We start from the raw sequence: 20516 nt of genomic DNA on the forward strand, positions 1-20516 counted from the left end.
TTTTCAACCTGAAATAATCTCACACAAATGGGGGGTGGTGCAGAAAGCTTGTTGTAAACACAGAAAAATCAGAAGGCAGACCTGTGTGAGTTATTATTTTTGGTCTCCACTTTTTTAAAGCCAATTTCACGGGGCGTGCGGGGGGCGGGAATGTGTAACTGACTTGTGATTTTTAAATGCTTGGGGTTGGATAAAACTGCACTAGGGTCATCATAACTGGAATACATCCATAAACCCATGTACCCATTATGTGAAATGGGTGTGGGAAAGTTAATGGTGTGACAAAGATAATACGAGGCAACCTGGGAGGTTGTGGTTGGATAGGTAAAGAATCCATATTGTAGGAAAGCAAGAGGCTGGAGGAGAATAAGTGACTATTTTAAATGTCCCACTCCCTGAAAAGTGCCACGCTCCTATATCAGGATTTCATCACCCATTCGGCCACTGTCCTTTGTAAACAGGAGCAGCTCCATGTTCCAAATTTAGTATATTTTAAGTAAAAAAAAAAAAAGTGATTTTTGGACCACTAAGTGTATCTGAAAGGACAGCAGGGCTTCTGGGTGAATGGGGAAGGAAGTGGGAAAGGGTTCAAATGATCTATGGACTCCTCAAAGAGAAAGGGCTACATGAATGAATAATTATGTATTCAAAATAGATGGGAAAGCCTCAAACTAGTATTACTATGTGTACTGTGGTGGTGCCAGCTGTCAAGATTTTCAAAAGTGACGTGATTTTTGGGTGCCCAACCTGACATCTTAAAAGGCCTGATATTCTGAGTGTGGGTGTTCAGCACTTTCTGAAAAACAAACCCCTTTAAGGTATCTCATACTGGACACCTGAAATCACTATGTACTCTTGGAAATCTCAGCCAGAGGCTCCATTTAAGGTTGTAGATCCCTAGTGCTAGGCTCCCTGCAGATACCCAGTCCCATTGAATTCAACAAGCCTACTCATCTGAGGGTACGTCTACACTGCAATAAAAAGCCACGGCACTGAGTCTCAGAGCCTAGGTCATCTGACTCAGGCTCCCAGGATTTGGGCTACAGAGCTAAAAATAGTAGCATAGACATTCAGGCTCAGGCTGGAGCCCAAGCTCTGAAACCTCCCACCTCATGGGGTCTCAAAGCCCAGGCTCCAGTCCAAGTCCGAATGCCTACACTGCAATTTTATAGGCAGCAGCTCAGGACCCCTGAACCTAAATCAGCTGACCTGAGCCAGCTATGGCCACAGCATGGGTCTTTTCTTGCAGTGGAGACATATCCTGAGTGTAATTAAGCTGATACATCGGTACTTACAGGGCCAGGGCCTTGGGTTACAATTAATTCATTCGTGCGATTTTTATGTACATTATATTTGTGACATTGTCATGGAATTTTGAAATGATGGATCCTTGACTGTGTGCATTTTATGAATCAGTTACTGTACAAATATGTAAACAACATTTATAAAGTAAATGTTTTAAAATATAAGCTTGTTACATGTTTTAACAGCTTGGCATGGAAACATTTTACCCAAGATAGTATCCAAAGCAGTCCATCAATATCCATCCTTTGCTAATAAGTATTTTGAACTGAATGATTCTCTGAAAGAACCACCATAAATATTTCCACAAATGAGTGATCTATTCACATTATATCCACTAATTTTATCTTAGGGCACATCAAACAAATAGCTCAGATATCACATCACTACACACAACAAAAATAAGGTGTACTCACACTGGGTTTTAGCACGACTGAGAATTGCATTACTGATTGTCTCCAAGGATCTAACCTGGCATTTTAGAGACACATTTTATGACAGCCTGTCACAAGGTAAACTGGAGATGCTCACTGAAGAGAGAGCAATGTTAGCATCTCATTTTTAAGAGCCGGTACCTTTAATTGGGACTAGCTCTTGAAAACACATGAACAATGCCATGTCACAAAAGAATGAAGAAAATGCAATCAAAGAGAGTATTATTAAGGGTGATTTATATAAACAAAGCTCTGTAGGACAGACGCAGAAGGAAAATGTTTTTATGTACTAGCTATGTGACAGTCTGTTTGTATACCCAATATTTTAAAATGTAGCTGTAAAAAATTAAGACAATGTGCCATTTTAAAATATATTTATAGGGGTTCCTTTTCCAGTTTAATTTTGATATTATAAAGTTCTCTCAGAAGCTGCTTACGTGATAAAGGTATCGTAAAATGCAGGTTGATAGGCACTATGGTCTCACTGCCACTGCTATTTATGGGACAAAGAAAGTAGTATCTGCTGTATGTGATCTCCTTCATCTCCCTGGCTGAAATTCATAACAGATTGTTAAGCAAGAAAGAAGTGATTTGGGAAAATTTGACACCTTTATGTGTATTCTCTGACTGGTATTAGACAGATTAGAACCTGTTCAACTCAGTACATCTGGAGATGCACTGAGAAGATCCATTTTTCTTATAAACCCCACTGCCAATCCGGGTGACTGGAGTCTGTGGCCTTTCCCTTTGATTGGGCCAATTTTGGTCTCTCTCTCTCTCTGTGGCTGCATGATGTGGAAGACTCTCCCATGGGCTAGCAACTGCAGAGGCTGATAAAGAATGGATACAGTCCTTCCCTCATGGTGATTGGAAAAATTCTTGTGTTTTTCATTCAGGAGCTCTGCATTTGATTGGGCACCAGCTGTACTCTGTACCTGCTCTCCTCCTATCAAAAGTGAGGATAAAATTCCTCGCCTATGTTAACTTTCTTTTATGATACTAATAATTCCTGAAGTCAATCATAGAACAAATAATGCCAAATTTCTTATATACAATTTAAGAAAAATGGGGTGATATTTCACACACCCCGAAAGAGTCAATCATAAGATTTTTACTTCAAACATTTGATGAAGCAAACCTCAATTTTTATAATGTTCAGAAGTTAAATACTCAAGGCACCCAGAACAACAAATGAAAATCCATCAAGCAAGATGAGCTACAGCACGCTTATTGCAATATATGACTCACACAGGACAGCTCACTGGTTTCCGGGTTACAGAGGTACTCCAGCTGTATACACTGAAATAGTTAATAGATGAGGTGCCAGTAGATGGTGCTCAAGAATGTGTAGCATAGTACTTGGGGTTTTTAGGACCAATAAAACTTGTTGTACACTGCAAGTCTCTTCCTCTGTGTAAGTTTTACATTAGTTCTCAACAGCCGTTTCCAATTGTCTGACCCTGTCTTTGCCAGCACTCTGGATGGCCTCTTACCCAACAAACCTGTGGAGGCTTAATTGTGCTGTGTTTGTGTAAAGTAGCATCCAAAGGCTTTGGGATAGGAGTGGATAATGTTTCTTAGGATCTGATCCAAGTCAATGAAAAGTCAATTAAAAGACTCCCATTGATTCCTGAGAGAGTTGGATCAGGCCCCTAGCAGCCTAACTTAGGCTGCTGTTTGTTCTGTTTTCGTTCCCCAGCACCAGTGAAAGATGGGTTATGAAACTTATCCATGTGATCAATGTACAGAAAAACAATTTCCAATGAAGAAAGCCCCGTGGTTACTGTATTAGTCAATATGCCTCAGTGTATATAATTTTGTCATACAGGGCATATAACCAATAGCAGGTATAAGGTTGTTACCAAATAAATCCCATCTAGATATATAGATTTTGTCTGGGTTTCACAGGTGTCACAATACTAGTGTATTGATTCATACTATAGTGCACTGAAATACACAAGTACTCAGCTGGCTACAAGTTTTATTTATCTATTTATATTTGACACTCCAGTTTCCAAAACTTTTCAACTTTTAGCCTGTAAAATTAATATTTTGCATTTAGGCTCTTTGGGGTGGCAGGGATGAGGAAATAAATTAGAACCTCCCCCATACACATATTATCACTCAGGCAGCATAAATATTTAAATAATAACAGTTTTACCTGCACTAGCTCAGACTATTTTATTCATTTTATCAGTAAGAAGGAAACTAAACAGCATTTTAGTTAAAGTAAAACTTAAGTTTAAGCTGAAAAGTAGTGAAAAATCCACCAGAAGCTTTTGTACCTACTTCTCAATTACTCTTTAACTTGATAGCATCTCTGGCCACTTTTTAAAATATAGCTACAGGATAATATACAGTAATTATGGCTGGTGCTCAATTCCCTTAGGTAGGCTCAGGAGTTTTAGATAAGGTCTAAGCTCCCAAACATCTGGATGCTTATCTGAATGAAACCTCTGAAAATCTAGACTTGCCCATTACTCAAAGCTTGTAACTCACTGATAATCATAACCATTGTGAGATGCGTGTAGAAATCATATTTAAGGAATAATGTAACTATATTGAAAAATATGCCCCTGTAGTCTTGGAGTGAAAGCGAGTGACCAGGGAATCATATGTCTCAGTGATGGCCATTCGAGCGAGAGGGAATTGTGACAGTCTTTATGCAAAAGAATAAATGGACACAAATCTGACATCAGGAATCATAACATTCAAAAACCAGTAGGAGAACACTTCAATATCTCTGGTCACTCAATAACAGACCTAAAAGTGGCAATTCTTCAACAACAAAAACTTCAAAAACAGACTCCAACGTGAAACTGCAGAACTGGAATTAATTTGCAAACTGGATACCATCAGATTAGGCCTCAATAAAGATTGGGAGTGGTTGGTCATTACAAAACTTAATTTCCCCAATACTACTGTCTTCCTACTGTTATTCACATCTTCTTGTCAACAGTCTGTAATGGGCCACTCTCTTACCACTTCAAAAGTTATTTTTCCTCCCTTGGGATCCTGCTGCTAATTGATTTATTTCTTTAGACTGACCTCACACTTGGTAAAGCAACCCCCATCCTTTCATGTATTTATACCTGCTCCTGTATTTTTCAGTCCATGCATCTGATGAAGTGGGTTCTAGCCCACGAAAGCTTATGCCCAAATAAATTTGTTAGTCTCTAAGGTGCCACAAGGACTCCTCATTGTTTCTCCCTAGCTAGTCAGCTATGTCACCATTTCCTGGCTAGTCAATTACATAATGAGTTTCTCAATTGTCTACTGTTGCAACAACCCATAAAAGTCAATGGAAAACCACCCAGGATAAACTATAAACATCAAAACTACTTGGAGGTGAGGAACAAAATGACAGCATGGGGATCCTTCTGTCTGTGAATAAAGACAAAAGACTGATACAGTATATCACAGAGTGGAGAAAGACACTGAGGATTCACTGAGGATGTACCTTGATGAGCAGGGTGCTTCATGAAAGATTGGGTCCTGGCTCCTTGGGGCTAACAAACGCTGCAAGAGGCTGAACTTTGGGGGTGAGAATCTACTTCATTGAATAGAAAAGGGAACTCTTAAGTGTAGGTCTTAGTTCGCATTTTATGATTTTGATTTGCGTTGTAACCAGTTGGTTCCGACACTCTATTTGAACCTCTATTTCTTCTTAAATGAATTTGCTTTTGATTTATTGTAATCAAACAAGTGCTGTGTGTGATACAGGAGTCGTGGTCTAAAGTAAAACTGGTAAAGTGGAATACACTATTGCTTTGGAAACAGAGGATCTGGGATTTTTGTGCGTATCCAGTGATCAGAGGCTGGATACCACAGAGGAGCACTTTGAAGGGACTCAGCGGCTGGGGTGCATCTATTGTTAACTGGCAGGGCTGGTATAGCTCAGAGGAGAGTGCTTGAGTGGCTGGCAGGCTGGTTGTGTTAGGGAGCTGACACTCAGCTGGCACAGGCAAGACTCCCTCATTCTGGAGACAGAAGGCAACAAGGAGATTCACAGCCTTGGGTTACAATCCTCCCCAGAGGCAACATGGGAGGGGGCATGTGGGGTCCTGTTTTGCTGCTTGACTTGTACTGAGCATGCTCACACAGACTGAGCATGCTTGGTAACACTGCTGAAGCCGGGTGCCCTCACTCTGATCCTCCTCCTCACTATTGGCAAGTGCAGGTTGTCTCTGGTCCTCTCTTCCAGACATATTCTGACTGTCCTCTTTCACCTCACTATTTCATTGAGACCCACGGTCATTCCTGCCTGTAATCCACTGCTTCTGGAGTTATTGCCCCTCTCAATCCCACTCCACTATGTTGGAGTTTCCTAGATGAAACCGTCCACATCTGGCGAAATTTCGCCTGGACTCCAGGAAATGCTGTTCAATGGGAATGGGGGTTGAAGGGCAGGGTGGCCTAGGTCCAGGCCTTTCAAAGAACTTGTTCATCTAGTCAACTTGTTCATCTAGGCAACTTGATGGATAACTGGGACCCCACTTCTGAAGATTTCAGTTCCAGTGAAAAATTGGACATGGGTGTGATATTCCCCTGACACATGAAGATGGGAGCAGGCCTGGTTGGTTACTCCCAATAGGTGCCAGGAAAGGGGCGGTTAAATGCCCATTGACCTGTCAGCTCGGTAGATTTCAAAAGATAGGTGATGGGAAGCGAGTTAGTCTGGGCCTGGAGTGTTCATGGGGTCATAGCAGAGTGCCTGAGGGCAGAATTAGATCTATGTCATGTATAATTTAAATATATCTTAGTTTCAGTTTCATGGCACAAGTACGCACTTGTCCAAATTATGCTCTCATGAGTTCATCAAGTATTTTGTTTAATCTGGCACTTATTATGCACTGTTACCCAGAAAAAGGATCACAGAAAAACCATGTGCCTCATACATAAAAAGATTTGTGTGGTTGTGTTCTAAAGCTATCTTACATTTCAAGATCAGGTATTTTTATGGGAGAATGTAACTCTTTGTAACAACAAGTTTTAGTGCCATAATTACTCATTGGAACAATCTACCAATGGTCATGGAGGATTCTCTATCACTGACAACTTTTAAATCAAGGCTGGGGTTTTTTCTAAAAAAGATCTGCTTTAGGAATTAGTTTGGGGAAACTCTATGGCTGGTTTTATATATGAGGTCAGGCTAGATGATCATAATGACCTTCCGGCCTTGGTTTCTAACATTTCTTTTTTACTGTATTCCAAGCACAAGAAAAGGCACAAATGAATTTTTCATTGTCATACAACTTACAATAGAAAAATCAGTTACAATTAAATTTTTAAAATTCTGATTACGTACTTTCATTATTAAACTGGTAGAGTCCAGCTGTCTGTGTATTTGCTATTCTTCTATTTCCACAACAGACACTAAGGGAAAAAAAGACAAACGTGGATAGTATTGTAGCCAGAGGGGCATTTAAGCCACTATTTTGCACCTGGGAAGCAGGTTTAATTACTGCAGCTGTCAAAATGTTTTAGTGTAAACAGGTTTCCTGATGGATCACTTTTCCTTGTTGTGAACTATCATCCCCGAATTCACTCCACTTTATGGTAGAGCTTAAAATGCAGATACCATAAATTACAGAAATGAAGCTTTTACGATTAAAGATGCCTCAATCTGATTCTAATGTCTCAAATTGCAGAAACTGAAACCACCCTTTATATTAAAATCTAAATAGGATTAAGAGTCTGAAACTATTAAAGTAGGTACAATGAGCCTGATTCATCCTGAGCTGGTGCAGAGCCTGGCGCAAAGACTGAGGGAAGGTGGCTTCAGCCTCCTGTATCCTGAGGGTGCTGGGAGCTGGCTCAGCCCTTGGCATAATGCTGCCCTAACTTGCACACTGGTTACCATGCCACCTTCTGATCTGTGCTGCACCAGAGGCATAACAATGTCATAAGAATGCCTCAGCCATGCCTCCTCTTTCCCTATGCTCCAACATGGCCCAGAATGCCACCCACACTAGAGGCTTCTGCAGGCGCAAGGGATGGAGCAGTCAGCACAGTAGGCCCAGTGCCTGCCAGAGGCCTTTATGCTGGGAGTTTCCTTAAAGAGGACTTCTATCAGCTTTATGCCCCTAATAGATAGATAGAATAGGTACTGCACCTATAGTCAGGGCCGGCTCCAGGCACCAGCCTAGCAAGCAGGTGCCTGGGGCGGCCAATGAAGAGGGGGACAGCACATCCGGCAGCGGGGCCGTCACTCCCTCTCGGAGCAAAGGACCTACTGCCGAATTACCGCTGTAGAATGAAATGGCGGTAGAGCTGCCGCCGCTTGCGATCACAGTTTGTTTTTTTTTCTGCTTGGGGCGGCAAAAACGATAGAGCCAGTCCTGCCTATAGTACATCCTTTGGAGACATGATAATTAAAATGCCTGCACATATTGGTTTGAAGTTTTTAAATGTATTGGCTCCCATGATGTTCCCCACCCTGTTGTGTTTCGTTTCTGTGATCATCTCAGTGATTCATTTTTACTGATGCCAATTTTTTCTGAAAGTGCATTTCAAATTCATGTTTATCTGTGTGTCTGAAATTTCCAAATAAAAATATTTGCCCCAAAAATGCTTACATTGCTCACCCAATCAGAGGATAGAAAGAATACTGTGCAACTTACCTAACCAGTCACAACTAAGTAACAAGGCTCGAATTTTGGATATGTATCAAAAAACAAATCTCATGTTGGTGGTATGAGCAAGAGGCACCCAAATTAATCTTATAAATTATTCATGATGAATTATTCACTATAATCTCATATCTGAATAAAATAGGCAATGTGTTTTATACTATAAAATCTACTCACACTTTAAAACCATATTAATGTAAGTGAAGCAGGATTGTAACTGGAGATGTACTTTTATATTATCTTTATGAAATATGAGTTCAGCTGAGGATACATTAAATATGCATCCAGCTCTACTGAGTTCAAATGTTAACCCTAGCAGGATAGAATGTGGGACGTGGGATTCAACATGTGGGGAGAAGTATCCGAATCGCTCAGGAGCACCCCCTATCCCTCAGTTGGGCTCATTCTGTTTTGGGGTGGGAAGGGATGGGAGCGGCTCTTTGAAATTCCAACTTCACTCCAAGAATTTTCCTGAAGAATCCTGTTTCATGTTAGTGACCCCAGGTTCCTTTCTGTGCACTTCAGAATAGTCTTTTTGATGAGCTTATGTTTCCCAAGAAACACTTCCCAATATGTTCGATTTCTGATTTTAAGAAGTCTTAAGCTAAATTAGGACAAGCTAAAGCCCTAATCCTGCAAACACTTAAGCACATGTGTAATTTAATGGTATTAGCTGCATGAGTAAAATTACTAAATTGTTACAGGACTGACGCCTAACCAGTGAATGTGCCGAGTGTGCTAAAGTAACCATCTTCTTTATCTGAAGTACACAAAAACAATCACATCCAACTTTAGCACTTTAACAAAGATCATGCCGCTGGACCACTGCTAGCAGGATAACTAGTACACTTCTTAGATAAACAGCTTTGGGTTGGTAATAGAACTGTGCCACTTCCAGGAGCAGTTGCCAGATTTTTTTCCCAACTAAAATAGTAAAGCTATCCGGTTTCAAATGTCATACCAATTTCTTCTTTGTCTTATCCGGTGCCAGATAAATTAAATTGCTCAGACAAGCTCTGACCCTGCAACTGGATCTATGCCAGTGTTGAAGTCAATAGGACTCATGTGGGTGCAGGCCCAGAGTCCATCGCCTGTGATCCAGGGCCAATAGATAACATTAGTTGATGATACAATAAAAACTGCCCTGAAAAAACATAAAGTATCCAGTAAATCCAGAAGAAAGTCAGGTCCCTTAATGACATGGTTGAATAAATTGTGGCATATCTGTTCCTTTGCCTTCTTTGCATTGTATATACTTCCCAATTCTCAGAGTTCTCATGTTAGGGAGTGAACATTATCTCAGAAGGTGATGAGCAGTTGGGAAAAGATGCATTTTCGATGTGGCCAACAGAACACTACAGATCCATCTCTAACAGTGACAGTAGCAGGACTCTTGAATTACTAGCTGGTTATTACATCCAACCTTTTTCTTGGAGCTTCTGACACCTAGTTTCCATCAGTCTGATCTCAAAGCTCCCAACAAAAGAGCAATATTTTACTCACTCCCTTTCTCCAGCTGCCGTAGAAGCTCTTGGAGCATTCTTATGCAAACTACATTCAGCATTTCCAAAGTTCCAGTTGGCCCACTTTCACTGGCTTTGAAATACAGATGTGTAGCCATTCATAGAATCATAGAAGATTAGGGTTGTAGGAGACCTCAGGAGGTCATCTAGTCCAACCCCCTGCTCAAAGCAGGACCAACCCCAAATAAATCATCCCAGCCAGGGCTTTGTCATACCAGGCCTTAAAACTCTAAGATTGGAGATTCCACCATCTCCCGAGGTAACCCATTCCAGTGCTTCACCACCCTCCTAGTGAAATAGTGTTTCCTAATATCCAACCTAGACCTCCTGCACTGCAACTTGAGACCACTGCTTCTTGTTCTCAGTGGTGGCAGATGACAACAGCCTAGCTCCATCCTCTTTGGAACCCCCCTTCAGGTAGTTGCAGGCTGCTATCAAATCCCCCCCTTACTCTTCTCTTCTGCAGACTAAATAAGCCCAGTTCCCCCAGCCTCTCCTCATAAGTCATTGTCCCAGCCCCCTAATCATTTTTGTTGCCCTCCTCTGGACTCCACATCCTCCAGTTTGTCCACATCCTTTCTGTAGTGGGGGTCCAAAAACTGATGCAATACTTCAGCTGTAGCCTCGCCAGTGCCGAATAGAGGGGAATAATCATTTCCCTCGATCTGCTGGCAACGCTCCTGCTAATGCAGCCCAATATGCTGTAAGCCTTCTTGGCAACAAGAGCACACTGTTGACTCATATCCAGCTTCTTGTCCACTGTAATCCCCAGGTCCTTTTCTGCAGAACTGCCACTTAGCCAGTCGGTCCCCAGCTTGTAGCGGTGCCTGGGATTCTTCTGTCCTAAATCCAGTACTCTGCACTTGTCCTTGTTGAATCTCATCACATTTCTTTTGGCCCAATCCTCCAATTTGTCTAGGTCACTCAGGACCTTATCCTTACCCTCCAGGGCAGCAACCTCTCCTCCGAGCTTAGTGTCATCCGCATAGGGTGACCAGATCACTGACGGGAAATATCGGGACGCAGGGGGGGGAAGATGGGGGATATTGAGACGCGTGGGCGGGGAGGGCAGAGAAAAAAAAAAAAAGCTGTTTTGCAGGTGCCGGTCGTGCTGTGGCTGCTGCCCCTCCCACCCCAGGGCACATGTGGCACGTCCCGCCGCCCCACGGGAAAGGAGCCGCTGGAGCGAGAGGCGCGGGGCTCCGGACCCTGGCAGCGGTGGGGGAGAGCGGCTCACGGCTGCACGAGTGGGCACATAAAGTTTAATCGGCTGGGGTGGGGCGGGGACCCCGGCCGGCTCCTTGCCCTGCCCTGTAGCGGGGTAGCGTCCCCGCCCTGCGCCAGCATGTCCCGCCAGCCGCCGCAGGCCAGGTAAGGAACCGAGTCCTCCCTCTCCTCTCCCCCCGGCTGCTCAGCTGAGCGGCATTCCTCCTCCCTCCCAGGCTTGCAGCTGGAATGCCGGCGCAAGCCTGGAGGGAGAGGGTGGTGGCTGGCTTCCAGTTCCTGCGGCTTGTGAGTAGGGGCACTGGGCGGGCAAGGGGGCTGGCCAGGGGGCTTCTCCCCAAGGAGGGTGACGGGGGCTCAGCTGAGGAGCCAGGACGAGGGGGGAGAGGGCGACTCGGCTCCTTACCTGGCCTGCGACGGCCGGCGCGACATGCTGGCGCGGGGCGAGGAGCCGGCCGGGGTCCCATCCAAGCCGATAAACTTTACATGGCCACTCGTGCGGCCCCGAGCCGCTCACCCCCGCCACTGCTGGGGTCCGGAGCCCCCACATCTACCTCCTGGGGGAGCAGCCCCCTGGCCAACCCCCCTTGCCCGCCCAGTGCCCCTACTCACCAGCTCCAGGAACTGGAAGCCGGCCACCACCCCCTCCCTCCAGGCTTGCCCCGCCATTACAGCAGCAAGCCTGGGAGGGAGGAGGAGTGCCACATGCATGGGGAAGAGGCGGGGCCAGTGCGGGGATTTGGGGAGGGAGCCAATAGGGGGTGGAGGGGGCGGAGTCGGGGTCGGGGAGGGGGCAAGAGCCCTTCCGGGAGGGCAAAATTGCTTGTTTGTCCAGTGTCCCGACCGCACACTGGTCGGGACATGGGACAAACAAGCAAATATCAGGACAGTCCCGATAAAATCGGGACGTCTGGTCACCCTACATCCACGAACTTGCTGAGGTGCAATCCATCCCATCATCTAGACCATTAATGAAGATGTTGAACAAAACTGGCCCCAGGACTGACCCCTGGGGCACTCCGCTTGCGACCGGCTGCCAATTAGACATTGAGCCATTGATAACTACCCGTTGAGCCTGACGATCTAGACAGTTTTCTATGCACCTTATAATCCATTCATCCAATCCATACTTTAACTTGCTGGCAAGAATACTGTGGGAGACTGTATCAAAAGCTTTGCTAAAGTCAAGGTATATCATGTCCACCACTTTCCCCATATCCACAGAGCCAGTTATCTCATCATAGAAGGCAATCAGGTTGGTCAGGCATGACTTGCCCTTGGTGAATCCGTGTTGACAGTTCCCAATCACCTTCCTCTCCTCCAAGTGCTTCAAAATGGATTCCTTGAGAACCTGCTCCATGATTTTTCCTGGGACTGAGGTGAGGCTGACTGGTCTGTAGTTCCCTGAATTCACCTTCTTCCTTTTTTTAAAGATGGGCACTATATTTGCCTTTTTCCAATCGTCTGGGACCTCCCCCGATCATCGCGAATTTTCAAAGATAATGGCTAATGGCTCTGCAATCACATCAGCCAACTCCCTCAGCACCCTCAGATGCATTGCATCCAGCCCCATGGACTTGTGCATGTCCAGTTTTTCTAAATAGTCCTTAAACTGTTCTTTCACCACTGAGGGCTGCTCACACCTCCTCCCCATACTGTGCTGCCCAGTGCAGCAGTCTGGGAGCTGACCTTGTCTTTGAAGACTCAGGCAAAAAAAGCATTGAGTTCTTCATCATTTTCCACATCATCTGTCACTAGGTTGCCTCCCCTATTCAGTAAGGGTCCCACACTTTCCCTGACCACCTTCTTGTTGCTAACATACCTGTAGAAACCTTTCTTGTTATCCTTCACATCTGTTGCTAGTTGCAACTCCACTTGTGCTTTGGCCTTCCTGATTACACTCCTGCATGCTTGAGCAATGTTTTCATACTCCTCCCTAGTCACCTGTCTAAGTTTCCACTTCTTGTAGGCTTCCTTATTGTGTTTAAGCTCACCAAAGATTTCACTGTTAAGCCAAGCTGGTGACCTGCCATATTTGCTATTCTTTCTGCACATCAGGATGGTTTGTCCCTGCGCCCTCTATAAGGATTCTTTAAAATACAATCAGCTTTCCTGGACTCCTTTCCTGGGGATCTGGTCCATCAGTTCTCTGAGAAAGTCAAAGTCTGCTTTTCTGAAGTCCAGGGTCCGTATACTGCTGCTCTCCTTTCTTCCTTTTTTCAGGATCCTGAACTCAACCATCTCATGGTCATTGCTGTCCAGGTTGCCACTCACTTCCACTTCCCCTTCCCCTACCAATTCTTCCCTGTTTCTGAGCAGCAGGTCAAAAGGAGCAAGGCCCCTAGTTGGTTCCTTCAGCACTTGCACCAGGAAGTTGTCCCCAACATGCTCCACAAACTTCTTGGATTGTCTGTGCACTGCTGTATTGCTCTCCCAACAGATGTCAGGGTGATTGAAGTCCCCTATGAGAACCAGGGCCTGTGATCTGGATACTTCTGTTAGTTGTCCGAAGAAAGCCGCCTGGTCTGGTGGTCTATAGCAGATGCCCACCACGACATCACCCTTGTTGCTCTTGCCTCTAAACTTAATCCAAAGACTCTCAACAGGCTTTTCTCCAGTTTCATACTAGAGCTGTGAGCAATCATACTGCTTTCTTACATACAATGCAACTCCATTCAGACCTGTCTGCCCTTAATGGCAGCTTTAACGTCATACCACAGCTGAGCATGCTGAGTATTACTTTTGTAGTCCACCTCTAGATACTCTGGCAAGGATTCTCAACCCAGAAGATTCCATCTGGGGCAGAAAAACAAGGTGTACAGCTTCCAGGAGAAAGGAGAGAAAGTGTTGTAACGGTGTTGGTCCCAGGATATGAGAGACAAGGTGGGTGAGGTAATATCTTTTATTGAACCAACTTGTATTGGTGAAAGACAAGCTTTGGAGCTCCACAGAGCTCTTCTTCAGGTCTTCAGGGCTCTTTCCACCAACAGAAGTCGGTAAAATATTACCTCACCCACCTTGCCTGAGAGAAAGAAAGTCAGATTAAACTACAATCCAATTTTTGAAATCAGGGTTACATGTGTGTGATGAGCCCAACCATGGATGGTTACACCCAAACTCCACAGCTGTGGGGAGTTATTTGAATTGTAGTTTGGGGAAACAAAAAGACTGATGCTTGTGAATGATCGCACATTATGGTCAACACTAACTTTCATCATTCAGGGCTAAAATGTTCCCCAAAAGCTCTTGGCTACTCGACAGAAGTTCGTCCAATAAAATATATTATCTCACCCACTTTGTCTCTCTAATACCTGGGACCACCATGGCTTCCACAACACTGCATACGGAGAAAAGTGACAGTTCCAGACTTGCAGGCAAAACTCCCTCAGCAAGGATGATATGCTCTGAGAGTTTGAGAGCAGAACCCCTCAATAGTGCCACCAGACTCCTTGTTGCCTCTTAATTCTGTTATCCTGATATTGTTATAGATATCAGATTTTTGTCTCAAGTTTTATTTTTACTTTCACCTATGAATAACTGCCAGGTATAAAGCCATCTGATTGGCTGGCACAGAAACCATTTTGTATAATTCATTAGTTGAGCTCAATTGTGAATTACTTTCATTCATGAAATTTAGAGCACTAGTTAATTTCAGGATAATAGCATGAATCATTAACCTAATATTTCTAGCGTCACCTCTGTTGTAATAATCTGTTTATACTAATCTGCAGTTGTAGTTGTACTAATCTGTTTTCTTAACTAAGGCTCCAAAAAGTTAATGTGTAAATTTTGAAATTGACTAGAGAGTTCCAGTTTTGATTAAGAGCTAAGCTGACAGCACATCCTTTGTGTAAACTATGCCTTTAAAAACAGATTCATGTTATTCTTCTAGAATTTGTGTAACATTATTTACATTTTTAGTGTAATTTACTCTTACTTTTGTTTTTCCTATCCCTCCTCAAGAAGCCCCTCCTGCCCTCTCAGACACATATTTACCTACACATATGCATCTTTGGTATATGTGTGTGTTTTTTCCCTTCTCTCTTTCACTCTCTCTCTCTCATCATTAATTTAAAGTGTAGTCAAGTAATTCATTGCATTGGCAGCCCCTCTGTTTGGCTGAAATGAAATCTGTTTCCTCTATTCATTTACAGGAAGTAAAAATTCCACAGTCACAAATCATTCTCCTGTGCATATTGCATAGTGCTACTAATTATTCTTGGTACTTATATAGGGCCTGATTCAATTCCCATTAAAGCTTTGGATGAAATCCTGGCCCCATTAAAGTCAATGGCAAAACTCCCATTGACTTCAGTGAAGCCTGGATTTTACCTCTGGAGCAGGGTTGGGCTCATGTGTACTTTTAATCCATAGACTTCAAAGGATTTCCAGAGGAGAAGAGACAAAGGACTTAGATCTGTATCTTGATTTCACTATTTTAACCTCTGCCCCAATTATCTGAATCAGCCAGTTCTGATTAAATGAGTGTTACTGTGTCACACAATAGCAATGTAATAGTTTAAGCTCTGATCATGCAAAGATCTACACTCATACTCAATTTTAACAATATAAGTAGTCCTATTGAAATGATCTGTACTATGTACATGCTTGAAATTAAGCACATGTGTATGTGTTTGCAGGACTAGAACATTAGACTTTGCCCATAATCAACCCTGTTCAATTTATTTGTCAAAAAAGCTAAAATTTGGTGAACAGCCTTTTGGCTCAAAGGTGAACCTTTCATAACCCTTTTTTTTTTTTTTGGGGGGGGGGGGGAATGGAAATCAAGAAATTGAATGGATGACAAGAAAAAAGTCATTCTTTTTATGTCTTCAAACCAGAACTTCTAATTCTGTAAAAACAGAATTTTGGAAGCAGTTATTCCTTAAATCACACTAATAACTTTTGGTGCGGTGAGAAGGACTGGATATTTATACCTGGGAAATAGCTGCTGCAGATAACTTCTACAATGTTTCATAATTCCACGTCAGCACTGCACACTGCAGACTAAACCTCAATATGGACATGTTTTCACTCTTATAAAATGTAAGCAAGTACATATTTGTGGGAACATTCATATATAACATGTCAGACATGTAAATTCATATGCGGTGTGCCTTATTGAAATAGATGATCTATCAAGAGTTTTAATGTATTGCTTTGGGTTTTACATAAAGAATAGCTGGGTGTCTTGTATTTAGTTGGGCAAAGCCTCTTGGTAATGTGACACAATGGATCAGGAAGTACCCTTCCCCCTCAGGTGTAAACTCCACAAATAGCTGGGGAATAGGCATTTTGATTCCTTTGAATTACTGGGTTGTTCATAGGCATTTGTTGGGTGTTGCTTTTTTATTTTAAAGTGAGGAACAGGTAGGGTGACCAGACAGCAAATGTGAAAAATTGGGACAGGAGGTGGGGGGTAATAGGAGCCTATATAAGAAAAAGACGCAAAAATCGGGACTGTCCCTATAAAATCGGGACATCTGGTCACCCTAGGAACAAGAGAGCTATGCCCAAAATGCAAAGCTGGCAACATTTCTTTTTCCAGTTAAGATGTACTCTTTGAACAGAATGATTTTCCTATTGATTCAATGGGGGGCGGGGAGGGGGAACACAGTTGAAACTATAAGAGGCAGGGTTGGCCTTGATCTTAAATTAGAGAGCTTTCTTCATGGTCTTGCATCCTCTTTAGTGAGATACAGGATCTTGAATGAGCTGTGTCGTATTATGTGTTGTTGTGGCAGAAAGGAAAGTACTAGGCCAAATCCTGCCTTCCTTAATCAGTCCTAAGTAAAGCAAAACTCATCCTGAGCACAATGGGAGTTGTCTTGTTAAGGACTAAGAACCTTTTCCTGATATTGGGTGCCTTCAATGCCCACTGTGGCCAATAGCCATCAAGAGATCTCACCTTGCAGAATCAGGCTGTTAAAAAGGGCTTTAAGACAAAGTACCCCTAGTATCAAGTATATTTGTTCATCCTGCAGCATCAGTTATTCAGCTTACTGTATATATTCGACCATAAGCTGGTTCGTTTATAAGCCGACCCCTCAAGATGGATAAGTAAAAATGGAAATTTTTTATGACCTGTTCATAAGCCAACCCTATAATTCAGGGGTCAGCAAACTTTGGTTCCCGGGCCATTAGGATAAGCCGCTGGTGGAACGAGATGGTTTGTTTACCTCAAGTGTCCGCAGACACGAAGGTAAACCTAAGTAAACAGCTGCTTACCCTGAGGGGCCAGGACAGCAACTGGTGGGGAAATTTTGGGGGGAGGGAGAAGCTGGGGGTGAGGGGAGACTGGGTGGCGCAGCAACAGCCTGCTCTGGGGGGCGGGGCCGAGTGGCACGGCTGCAGCCTGCCAGCCCCGGAGCTGCAGCTGCTTCGGAGGCTGCGGGGACAGCAGCATGGCCAGAAGCGGAGAGACTCTGGCCCCGCCTCTTCCCTTCTGGCTGTGCTGCCTCTCCTTGCTCCCTCTGTTGGGGGAGGGGCTGTGTCTCACCTCTCTCCCTCTCTATACCCGTTCATAAGCCAACCCCCTTCTCTGGCGCTTCCCTTTCTTACTAAAAAAATTTGGCTTATGAATGAGTATATACGATATATCCTCATCCCTCTTCCTTACCTCCCCCAGAAAAGTCATGAAATGGGAGGCCTTCACTATAAAAATATGCTCAGAAGGCCGGTGCAAGTTTCCCTCCTCCAGCTGGATTCAGCAATGGTGCCAGATTGTCATGGAACTTAGCCTGGTATCTACACGTAGCCCACAGATCCACAATTAAGCCCATCTTAAGGTATCTTCAGCAACACGCTGTAGTGGCTCTTATACTATAGTATTTGCAGTCCAGCTGCCTCCCCTTCCATCAACATGGACTCCTTTGGGGTCACAGGCTGTAACGGGGCGTTCTACTGATCTGAGGCTACATCTACACTACGGGGGGGGGAGTTGATTTAAGATATGCAAATTCAGCTACGCGAATAGCATAGCTGAATTCGACGTATCGCAGCCGACTTACCCCGCTGTAGGGACAGCGGCAAAATCGACCTCTGCGGCTTCCTGTCGACAGCACTTACTCCCGCCTCCGCTGGTGGAGTAAGAGCGTCGATTCGGGGATCGATTGTCGCGTCCCAATGGGACGCGATAAATCGATCCCCGAGAGGTCGATTTCTACCCGCCGATTCAGGCGGGTAGTGTAGACCCAGCCTGAGTTGCAGAAATTTAGATTACATATTTCTCTATAAGCCCCTAACATGGATTTTTCATGGTTCCTGTAGCCTTGCAGTTATTCTAGAGCAGGAAAGCTGGACATGCTTTTTATATTTATTTTAAATGCAAGCTATGATGGTAATATCCCTGATTCTCATTCAGACACAACAGATTTTGCTTTAGGAATTCAGCCCCCTACGTATTTTTTGTATTCCTATTGCTTTTCATTCCAGGAAGGCAATTATCTACAGTAAAATTTGGGAAAGAGGTTTAGCAAAACAATAAAACAATGGCATTAACTGTATTCTAATGGAAGATTAAAAGGTTTTTGTTGTTGTAAATAAGAGACGCAATGTCTGAAAATGCAGTTCTCCTAGTGACTGTTGAAAATCCATTATCTGTAATATGTGAGGCAGAAATTTCACATTCATTCTTTTCACAGCATTAGGAGACTGAAAAGAGCCTATTCAGTTCAATGACCTATAATCCACACTGTTTGATTATACGTACCCAGCACTTTTTTCATTTGAGTAAAAGTCAACTTAAAAACACATTTAAGCTCACATTTCTCTCTCCCCCTTTCTTTTTTATCCATTTAAGAAACTATTAAAGATGTATTTTAGCATCATTATTTGTCACCCTAGTAGTGGCAGAACACTATGAATGGATCAGAAAGAACTGAGAGGAATGCATCTGTTCTCTTATAAAGCAGACCAGTATTTCAAAATCAGAATTATAAAATGCTAAGATACTATGTAAGCTCTAACATCTGAGATGCAGAAAGTAAGGGTCAGATTTTTAAAAGTATTTAGTTGCCTCTCTACATCATTAGGCACCTCAATGCCTATCTGCATTTCAAGGCTTCTAAATACCTTTAAGAAAGTGTCCCTAAATGTCTACTCGGGACAGTGGTCACTGTTCAATTCCCACCTCTACTTATCATGATACAAATTGCAGAAGTGGTGAACAATATCATTTTAAATCTAGTGCGACAGATAAGGCTTTGAGAGTTTTTGTAAATGGTTTTGTCTATAGATTTTGAAATCTTGCTTAGCCAAGCCAACAGCTTAAGTGAATGCTGTTTTGGGAACACACCCATCCAAAGGGTCTGGCTGGACTCCAGGGTCAAGTGCTGCTTGGCCATCATTGTAAATGTTAGATAACTGTATTTGGTTAATTAACAATTTGGAAATCATCTCAGCTCAGTTTAACCACTGACAATTCTGGATCCTCCCACAGAAACCACTATAGCATCCAATTCACAATTCTGTGCCCACGTCAGAGAAGCCCATATCCTGAAGCATGGGAACAGAAGAGAGGCACGGATGAGACACAGCTACACCGTATTCACTTGCCTAGTTCACTATGTGGTCAGCCTATAGACCACCCAAACTTTTGCTGAAACCTACCTCCTGGAGCAGGGGAAAATGGCCCCATTACAAGATAACAACTCATCCCCCAAACAAAAGGAATTCTAATCCTGCATTCTGGCTGCCAAACTTCTCCTTTCTCAAACTCTTCAGATTCTCCACTGTGGCTAGAGCAGAAACTCAACTTCCTCCTTGCTACCAAGAGCTTGGGCTATTGCTCTCACATGCCTAAACCTTACCAGCACACCAATGGCAAAACTTTCTGATCCACCTGCCTCTCAAACCATTCTGTCCTTTTGCTCTTGTGGCCAGATTCTGCTGCTTCTACATTGAGTAACATCTTATTCAACCGAGCAGTAATATTTACTTGAATGGAACTGCTCACGTAGTAAGGTGCTACTTAGTGCGAGTAACAGTGGCAGGATTGGACCCTTAGGCCTGGTCTACACTACAGGGTTAGGTCGAATTGCGTTAGGGCAATTTAAAAATGAATGCGTCCACACAAACAACCCCATTCCATCGACCTAAAGGGCTCTTAAAATCGACTTCTGTACTCCTCCCCGGCAAGGGGAGTAGTGCTAAAATCAACTTTGCAGGGTCGAATTTAGGGTAGTGCAGATGCAAATCGATGGTATTGACCTCCGGGAGCTATCCTAGAGTGTTCCATTGTGACCACTCTGGACAGCACTTTGAACTCCAATGCACTAGCCAGGTACACAGGAAAAGCCCCGGGAACTTTTGAATTTCATTTCCTGTTTGGTCAGCGTGGTGAACTCAGCAGCACAGATGACCATGCAGTCCCCCCAGAATCATAGAGCATAGAATGTTTC

This window comes from Trachemys scripta, chromosome 11 (genome assembly GCF_013100865.1).
Source record: "Trachemys scripta elegans isolate TJP31775 chromosome 11, CAS_Tse_1.0, whole genome shotgun sequence".
Lineage (NCBI taxonomy): Eukaryota > Metazoa > Chordata > Testudines > Emydidae > Trachemys > Trachemys scripta.